Below are 10,259 nucleotides of genomic sequence, written 5' to 3'. Positions count from 1 at the left end.
ACTTGGGAGGCTGAGGTGGATCACCTGAGCCTGGGAGGTCGAGGCTGCCATGAGCCATGAGCACGCCACTGCACTCCATCCTGAGTGACAGGAGTGAGACCCTACCTCAAAACAATAATAATAATAATAATACTGTGTCATGGGATTCAAGTCTCCACAAGGGTCAATTGATCGTCTCTTTTTAAAATCCTGTGGTAAATAAATCCCAAACCCAAGGTAACCATTTGGCAAATGAACTGTCTGTGCTTTCCTAGCTCCTCTGGGATTTGGGAGCACCCTGAAGGGTTGCGATAGCTCCATCCATAGCCTACTCAACCACCATTGTGTTGGCCCTTTCTTCTTGCTAACAGAACCCAATGTTGTTGATGTGGCCATTTGCCCAGCACCACAGTATAAATTGTAGTTGTTCTAAGACAATCAACACAATGTGTTTCTCTTTGCCAGTGACTGGTCTAGGGGTGTGTGTGACCCAGTCCTAGCCAATGGGATGTTGGAGGACATTTTCTGAGAACTTCTAGAAAAGATTCCTCCCTCTTCCTCCCCATCACCTCATTCCCTCACTATAAAAAGAGAGAAAAATGAGGAGAAAGTCTTTTTTCCACCTATCCCTTTCCATTCTGTTTAGGACATAAAAATAATTGTAAAGAAATTCAACGAAATTCTTTTTCCAACAGTGATTCCTTTGATGCAGTCTTAGAAAAATCAATTTTAAAATTATTTCAGAAGCAAGTTTTTAGGTGCTCTTGCTTTGCGGGTATCCTAAGCAGACATTTATTTAGCTTATTAGACAATCTAACATTGACCTTGAGCAAATTTCTTAACTTGTATGACCGTCAGTTTCCTTCTTGATAACCTGGAGCATGAGAATAGCTACCACATGGGCCTGTTGTGGGAACTGAGATGGGATGCGCAAAGTGCCTAGCATAGCAATGATAGTGCTCGACTCCTATTTTCCTGTGGGTTCTTTTTTTTTTCTTTGAGATGGAGCCCCGCTCTGTTGCCGGGCTAGAGTGCAATGGCACAATCTCAGCTCACTGCAACCTCTGCCTCCTGGGTTCAAGCAATTCTCCTGCCTCAGCCTCCCAAGTAGCTGGGATTACAGGCATGCACCACCACGCCCAGCTAATTTTTTTGTATTTTTAGTAGAGACAGGGTTTCACCATATTGGCCAGGCTAGATTCGAACTCCTGACCTCAGATGATCCAACCACCTTGGCCTCCCAAAGTGCTGGGATTACAGGCAGGAGTTACCGCGCCCGGCCTTCCTGTGGGTTCTTTACACACACCCTCACTAGGAAAGACTAGGAATGGCCAGGTCTACAGGTGAATTACTGATAGCCAGTGACCTCCCCAGGGGACCCTAGAAACCAGAATCCTACTTTCCACAGCTGCAGGTCACCCATTGGCTGCCAGATCCATGCCAGGTTCCTTCGAGTTCAGCTGCAGCCTGCTGACTTGGGCATTTCCCCCCACAGCCTGCTTGGCTGACCACGTCCCCCAGATGGTTCCAAACAGTCGGCCTTTTGAGCCCACAGACACGGTGCCCAGACTTTGTGTCCCCTCCCCGCACCAGTGCCTGTGGTGCCCAGTTTCTCCAGCCCTTGCCAGCCTGTTCCCAGCTTCTGGCCCTGCCTGCTGCATGGTCAGCAGAATTCTCCTGGGCCTCATCCTAGACCTGTATTACAGCAGGTGACAGATAGTCAGTCCCGCTCTCTGACTAACAAGCCACAAAATAAACCTTGTGTCCAGAAGGCAACCTCTACCTAATCTAAACCCTTAGCTACTTTGCTGTCCCTTGAGGGAAGAGGACAGGTGCCTCTGTCTGACGTCTGTGTCTCTGTCTTTTATCCTCAGCTTAGAGACACAGTGCTGAGTAATAAGAGTTTGTGCTGGGGCTAAGACAACAACAAAAATCCCAGCTTCAGCACTTTATTACAGTGCTGAATTACTTAATTCGAGTGAGCTGTTTAACCCTTTAAATCTTTACAACATCAGTAACAATAGCACCTAATATTTATTGGTTGCATATTTGTCTGCTAAACGCCTTGAGAAGCATTCTCTCAGTCCTCTCTGTTACTATGAGAGAGGTTTCATTGTTCTCTCCACTTTGAAGAGGAGGAACCCAAGACGCAGAGAGTTAAGTAACTTGCCTGAAGTCACTACTGCTGAGTAGAGGAGCTAGATGTGCCTGATTCTGGAGCCCAGACTCCCTGGGACTCAACTTCCTCATCTGTGAAATGTGGACAGTAAAAATGACTTCACAGGACTGAGCAAGAATAAGAGGCATCACTTCTACAGGGTCCCTACTAGATGCTCAGCAATGCTAGGGGAACAACGCTCAGCTCCCCTAGCTGTCCTAAAGGAATCAACATGAGCCACTGAGACACTGGCTGTCAGTAATGATTTGTCCCCATGGCAGACATTTCCTAAGACGAGCTGATTTGCAATGGGAATTGCAGCCGATGGTCTGGAAGGACTTCCTCAGCCCTTCTGAAAGAGATCTTGCGGATGCCAGCTCCTTTTCAACTCCGAACATGGAACATGCAGACACCAGCCCTGCTGCTGAGAACAACTGTCTGTCAGAAACATGCTTTCCCTGAGAGGAAAATCCATTATTAGTGGGACAGGACACAGACTCTTTAGCCAGGTCTATGGGGAGGAGGGGAATGTAGATACCAGTTGTGTGTGCCCGCTCCTCAGAGTTGACTCAAGCGTATCATTTAGAAGTGCACAGAAAAATTACTTTTTTGAGAAAGACTCAAAATTACTGAAATGGAACTTCTTTCTTTCCAAAATGTCAGAGCAAAGTACTGTCAGACCGATCTCCCCCCTGCTTTTCCCCACCCTCTCTTAACATCATTTAGAAGCTGGTTTTTTGCTCTTCCTTCCCCCATTCATGTCTTTCCTGGCTCTGCTGGGAATAACGTAATTTGGAGTGGGATGTTTTTTCCCTTCCCTTTTGGTCTGTGCAAGTGGTCTGCGGGTTTATTTTATTCCAGATGTTTCTCCCCAACCTGCCTTTTGAAAGAAACCCAGAATTATTTTTAAACAGAATTTGGAGGCTTCCAAATACAACAAATATTCGAACTGCCTGTGGGTTCCTACATTACAAGTCCTTGCTTTGCGGTGGGCAGCACAGAGGCCATGGAGCCAATGGCTCTGGGGACATAGGAGGCCTCGGAGGCTTGCTGCGTGGGCCTGAACTGCCTTCTCTTGCTTTCTCTTCTCCGCTTCCTGGGCATCGACCCAAGTGCCCTCTGGCTGCCCCCTGAGATGCCTACCTGAGGAACCCACTTCTGTCCCAGGAAACATACTGCTTAGCTCTTCTGCTGAATTTTGCCAGCACCTCTTTCTCCCCAGAAGCTAACCTGACAGAGAGATTCATATTCAGATAACACAGTAACACTTCACACATTACCTCCTCTCCCGCTTCATACATCACCAGGGACTCTTAATGCCCTGACCCACTGGTTCTCAACTCTGGCCGCACATTAGAATCATCAGAAGAACTTATTGAGATACGGATGTTTGAGCCCTACCCACCCAGATCTGAGGGTTAATGCTCTGGAAACTGGAAACTGGATTAAAAAAAATAGTTTCTACTTTTAATTATAAAGGTAACCTATACTCATAGTTCTTGTTATTGCTGTTAAGGTAAACATTACAGAAATGTTTTAAGCAAAAAGCAAAAATATCCCCTCCTTCCTTGATATTCCAATCCTACTCTTCAGGAGCAAACACTGTTAATGGTTTCATGTGTCTCTTTTCGGAAGTTGTCTGTGTATTTTGCTGAATCATATATGTTTATTTTTTACACCCATGTGATCAAATTATCACCCTCACTTTTGCATCCCCAGTGAACCTTGGAGAACTTTCCGCATTACTATAAACTGAGCGATCTCATTCTCCCTGAGGCTTACATCACTTTGCTGCTGTGGGGGGCCGCAGCTCTCTGGTTGACTATGAAGCTCAGGCCACTGGGGAGGATTGGCTGGAGAGGTGGCTCCTTCACAGGGGAAGGTGGTCAGTGCTCTCTAACATCTCCCCTAACTTCCAGAGCCTCTTAAGAAAATGCATTTTGGAGAAGGAAAGCTTTTCCCCAAATTGTACTCAGAGTGTAGGCTGATTATGTGAAAATGCCTCGATAGAGACTTTAGGTCTTCTGTTGAATTTCTTCAGCATCCCTTTTCCCTAGGGGCTAATAGGAATGAATTGTCTATAAGCTAAAACCATAGCACTAAGATAACGCCACAGCCTATCACTCCTCCCAGGTGATACATGTACAACAGCCTGTGTCAATTGCAGAAAAACACATACTTTTTGAAGAAGAACTTCAAGTACATCCTGGCCCTCAAATGCTTTGTTTATTTAAGTATGGGCCTCAGGAACACTCTAGAGGACCTTGGGAGGAGAGGTTTACCTGGATAGTTCCCCAGTAGAAGCATAGGAAAGAGTGGGCACATCTCAGGGCGATGGTTTTGAGAATGAATCAGTGACTTCACAGAGATGACAAGACTGGCATAAACATGCAATTTGATTTCTTACTTAAACTAATGTCTAGTTTCCCACTGTGTAAGAGCGGGTCCCCTCTGACTTTTTGGACTGTGTTTACCACCCTTTTCCACAGGGCATGCATCAAGGTAGAGAGAACGCCTCCCTCTAGTCTGGCTCTGTCACTGCCTTGGCACGTGATGTTTTCTAAGTCTTGTAACCTAACTGGGAACCAGTCTCCTTATCTAGGAAATGAGGCCAGTACAATAGATGATTTTCTTTTTCTTATAAAACCCAGGCGGGTCTGAAGGTCAGATGATTTTTAAGGTCCTTCCTGGCTTTAAAATTCTAGGTTTCATGACTCTGACCACCCACAAGCCATACAGGAATTTTTTTTAAGCCACAGCTGAATTTAGTTCTTTGGAAAAGAGGCGGTGGAATTGCATTACCCAGCTGGGTGCTTCCTATTTAATCTGCTGTTTTCCTGACTCGTGTAGCTCTTTTCCTCCCAAAGCTTTCTGTGAGCCTGTAGCTTGACAGCATCTAGCCTTGATGGTTTGAGCTTTCTTTTTTCCACGATTACCACCACCCTGCCACTTATCTCACTAGGATATCGTCCAATTTAATGCATTGTAATAATAACTATGTCTTATATGTACATAAGCTTTAACAGTGCACCAAGAATGGTGTGTTAGAAAGCACATGGGTTTTTTAGCAAGACATTGTCAGAGTTTGAATTCTGCCTTGTAGCAGCTGCAAATTTGGTTGCAAATACAAACTGTTTCTGGTTAACTTCGGCAGAGAAGGAATTTAAGTGAGGAGCAGTGGGAAGCGCATGGAATCATGGCGCCGCTGGGAGGCCTTGGCAGGGGCAAGATGTAGAGGAGGACAGGCAAGGTCCAGAGGCCACCTCGAGAGCCACCAACTTGGGAGGGGCACTTGTCACTGCTGTTCACAGCCACCTCATCTAATCCCTAAATGACCGTGTGCCTTGGCTTGTCTCCTAAAGGGTCAAAGCTTTAAGCAACTGGAGAGTGAGAAGCTTCCCCTTCAGCTTAGTTTCTGTAGCGGGCAATGGAATCTTCCTTCCACTTACCCTGAGGTTCCTCCCAAATAAGAAGTACTGTATATCCTCAAGTGGACATCCAATACAAAGAAAAAGGACCTTGTGGCTTACCTGACATCATATACAAAGATTAACTCAGGTTGGACCATAGACCTAAATATAAGATTGAAAACTGCACAGCTTCTAGAAGAAAGCATAGAATAAGTATATCCGGAGGCTAAGCAGCCAGAATGATCCATGTCCACCACAGGGTTCCACCACCTACTACTACTAGCTGTGTGACTTGTCAAATGAGGAGGACAATCCCTGTCTCCAGGCAGCTGTGTGGATCCAGCGGGAACCTGAATAAGCCCCTCAGCCTGGGCCCTGCTCTCTGTGTAGGGATGTTCTCCCGAACTACCCCGCAGTGTGGATATTCCCGAGCATGTTCCAGCCTCCAGGTGTCCCTCTGCTAGGATCTGGGGGTACATTCTGAGAGCGGACAGACCATTCTGACTCTTGTCTTCTGCAGCTTTGAGAGCCCTGAGATTCAGCCCCTGCTTGGGCCATAGTAGCTATAGGGAGGGTCTTCCCAGGCAGTGAACTGAGAAAGAAGATTGCATGGGGGTCCTTGTGAGACACACCTAGGCACTCTGAAAAACAGCCCAGTGAAACTTCTGTGGGGAAGTGCTGGAGGCCTGCTTCAGCAGGTGGGAGGCCCCAGTGACATCTGTTAATGTGGATTCATTTGTCCCTCTGGTGCTGGGCCTGAGCGAATTTGGGATGCACATACATCCTTTCACTGGATTCTTGTTATATCCTTTTGAGGTCAGCATAGCAAGTACTGTAGACTCTTTTTTTTCCCCCCCCCGCAGAGGAAGAAACTGAGGCTAAAGAACAAAATCTTGCTGAAGGTCACTTGTTTTCCTGCCCCGAGCCCAGCGTCCTTCCCACCATCCAACACTGTTTCCTTTCTTGGTACCTCCATTATTAGAACACCTGGATATTCTTAGCTAACAATGGATGACATAAATAAACACACGGTCATTTCCCCACATTTCCGCACAGGTCCTCTGCAGATGGCAGAGCCCTTTTCTCTAAATGCACGGCATGAAAAGGCGTTTTAAAGGTTGGAAAGAGAACTTCAGCATTAATCATCACGGGACAGCGGAAACTGGCTTTGCAAGGGATGGATTGGACTTCAGGGAAGATAGACAGCCCGAGCTCGCTGTCAGGAGATCAGTCAGCGCTGTCATTCCAGGGCCTGGGTGGAGGGCTTCTGCTGTGCCAGGGAACAGGTGTCTGGACTCGGCCTCCCCAGGCGAGCGCCATCTGCTGCCAGTCCTTGTAGAGACTGGACTGAAGCTCTGAGTGCATGATTTGTAGGCCAGGATCCTGCCCTGCCCCTGAGGCTGAGGCCAACGTTGGGGTGGCTGCCTTTAAGGCTGCTCTGGAATTGTCCCTGTACTTACTGAGCCAAGGAGGAAGAACCAAAATAGATGCTGGGAGAAAGCAGAGGTCAGAGGCTCAGAGAGGCAGGTCCTGTGTCAGGATGGAAGGGGATGTAGCGGGGGATGGTGTCAATAGCCAATGGGGATGAGGACTAAGGGAAGAGCCCATCTCACAGGACTGCTATGCCTAGCAGAGGGTAGATGATCAATGACTATTTGTTTAAATAATTAATAGTTCAGCAACCAAGGACAGTCTTGTGGGGGTAGGGGCAGCTCCTAAAAAGGGCTATGGTAGGAAGGGTGGGCCAGGAAGGTCTGTGTGGCTGAGCCCCTCTAGGACCCTCAAACTCCAGTGTCAAGTCTTCTGTCCTTTTGAGCCCAAGTGACACCACTGATTTTTTTTACTCTATCTTGAGGGGGAAGCAGGCCCCCTACGAAGGACATAAATCCCTACAGATGAAGACGCCTCATTGAGCCTTTGTCAGCCAAAAAGGAAAAAGTAAGCATTTGTCTAATTTTCTCAAATTTTAACCAGCCGACAGGTTAGAGATCATGTTTGTTTGTTTGTTTGTTTGTTTTTGGCTTTTAAAATAACCTTTATTTTTTTAAAGTTAGTATGTGTATTACAGGAAACTAAAAAACACAAGCAGCAAAGAACAAAGTCATTCACAATCACAAGCAGTTTATAGTTTGACATATTCTTCCAGGTCCTGTGCGTGTGTAGGCACAATATCCAGTTTTATGGGACTGAGATCGTACAGTATGTATCATGATTTTTCACACGTCATGAATATTTACCAATTCAAAATCCCAAAGCTATATGAGTATTCTGATAACCAAGAATACACTACACCAACTCAAACTGTTAAAAAAAAAAGTAATCCTGCCTTTCTTGGGACAAAAATTTCATGAGATCATGTTTTAAATGGAGAAAGAGAAAGGAGAAAGCAAGAAACTTGAATTCACTCAATTACTCAGAAAGCTTTAACCAAAAAGCTCCTACAAATTAAGGCTGACCCTAATTGACTTATTTAGATGTTAACCTTTAGAAAAACTCTAACCTTTAGAAAAGTGCATCTGAGGACATCACCTGAGAGCTGTAGGAAATGCAGGATCTCAGAAAGAGTGTGTACATTTGTGGCTTTGAACAAACATTTATGATTCATGGAAGGTGATGACTGCTTTGGCAAAATGGCATGGTTCGGTTTGAAGTTCAGCAGCTCTATTCATCCATTGTGTGACCTTGGTCACTTGGTCCCACGGACCCTTCCACCCTTGCTGGGTGAGTGCACAGAGGCGGACCAAAGTGCCAGTTCCAGCCCCCATTTCTTGGCTGCTTGGCTCTCGAGGCGCCTGACTTTCTGACTCGTCGGGGTCATCCAGGTTCTGATGGCTGGGTTAGCCCTCAAGGATGCCTCTTGGCTGACTGGGTTCAGCTTTCTTCAGTTCTCAACTTTCCTTGGTTTCTTAATTTCAATGTTATGTCATCCCTTGGGATCCTGTTGGCCAGGCCCATCCCTGGAGGAGGGTTGACCTCAGCTTTCTTATTTTTCTCCCTTTCTTCCTTCCCTCCTTCCATGTAAGATGAGATGGTTGGACTGGACCAAGTCTAGAATCCCTTCCCGTTCCGACTGCTCCATGGTCTGATGAAGGTGGCCACTGGGACGTTTGGGCAGGGGCCCCTCTCCACAACCATGGAGGTAGGCATGTGGTAACTCCCCCTGCTACGTCCATACAGCTGTTCTCCTATGAGAAGAGTTAAGATGCTTTCTGCACAAAGTGAGAAAGCAAAAGAGCCAGACAGGACCCATGCGGGGAAAAAGGACAGAAAGCAGATAGCAAAACCAACCTGCCCTCTGAGGGCATGCACACGCAGGGCTGCTCGCAAAGTGGGTTTTCGTCCTGTTCTCAGGCTTACAAGCAACTCATTGTTCTGAGAAGAGAGCAGCTGCTTCTAGGGAGTATTCAGTATTGGGTGTGACTACTTAGGGAAGCGAGTTTTCAGCAGAAGGCCTGAGCCCTCCTCTGACAGGAAAGGAGGAAGTCATTCTGGGCAGGGGATTCGTTTTCTATTGCTGCTGTAACAAATCACTGCCAATGTAGCGGTTTCAAACAACATAGTTTATCATTATACAGGTCTGCAGGTCAGACATGAGCCTCACTTGGACACAAGAATGCATTCCTTTCTGGAGATTCTAGGGGTGAATGCATTTTCTTGTCAGTTGGCAGAATTCAGTTGCACAAGGTTGTGGGACTGAAGTCGCCATTTCCTTGTTGGCATCACTGGGGGATCCCTTACCTCCCCCCGGAGGCCTCTCTCTCGTCCTTGTCTATGAACCCTGATATCACAGAACCAGCAGCAGGGCTCCTTCTCACGCTGCCACCTCTCTACCTTTCCTTTTTTCACCTCTCTCTCTGACTATGAATGGGGAAGCTTCTCTAGTTTTTTTGTTTGTTTGTTTTGGGACGGAGTCTTGCTCTGTCGCCCAGGCTGCAGTGCAGTGGCGTGATCTGGGCTCACTGCAACCTCCGCCTCCCGGGTTCAAGCAGTTCTCCTGCCTCAGCTTCCCTAGTAGCTGGGATTACAGGTGCCCACCACCACACCTGGCTAATTTTTGTATTTTAGTAGCGATGGGGTTTCACCATGTTGGCCAGGCTGTTCTACATGACCAGCAAGCAAGCCACCCGCCTCAGCCTCCCGAAGTGCTGGGATTACAGGCGTGAGCCACGTGCCTGGCTAGTTCTCTACTTTTAAGGACTTGTGTGATTAGACTGGATCCACCTGAACAACCTCGAGTAGTCCCCCCATCTCAAAGTCTTTAACTGAGTCACATCTACCAAGGCCCTTTTGTTTGCCATGTAAGGTCACCTATTCACTAGTTCTGGGCGTTAGAAAGTGGACATCTTGAGGAGGTCGCTAGCTTGCTGCCCACAGGCAGGTTAGGCCATGTGATTTGCTGACCCTCTGCAGATGTTACACTGAGGCAGTAAACCTTTTCCAGGTGACTCATACCACCTGTGCACATCGGGAGACAGAGTCATGTGAACTGCAGCAAACCAGTGCCAGCTGTGCATTGTGCAAAGCAGGACTTGAATGTGTCCATCAAACGCACTCTGTGGTCGAGCCATCAGATGCCCTAATTAATGTTCACATGGCTTTGTGAAATCCAACTGTAGGCTAGCTTGTAAAGTGTTTTTACAAGAGCTGACACCGATGGAACCTACTCAGCTTGCTTTTCCTGTTCCAGCTTTTTCAGGCACAGTCAGGACCCC

The sequence above is a fragment of the Macaca thibetana genome, chromosome 12 (assembly GCF_024542745.1).
Source record: "Macaca thibetana thibetana isolate TM-01 chromosome 12, ASM2454274v1, whole genome shotgun sequence".
Lineage (NCBI taxonomy): Eukaryota > Metazoa > Chordata > Mammalia > Primates > Cercopithecidae > Macaca > Macaca thibetana.
This window is presented reverse-complemented; position numbering follows the sequence as displayed.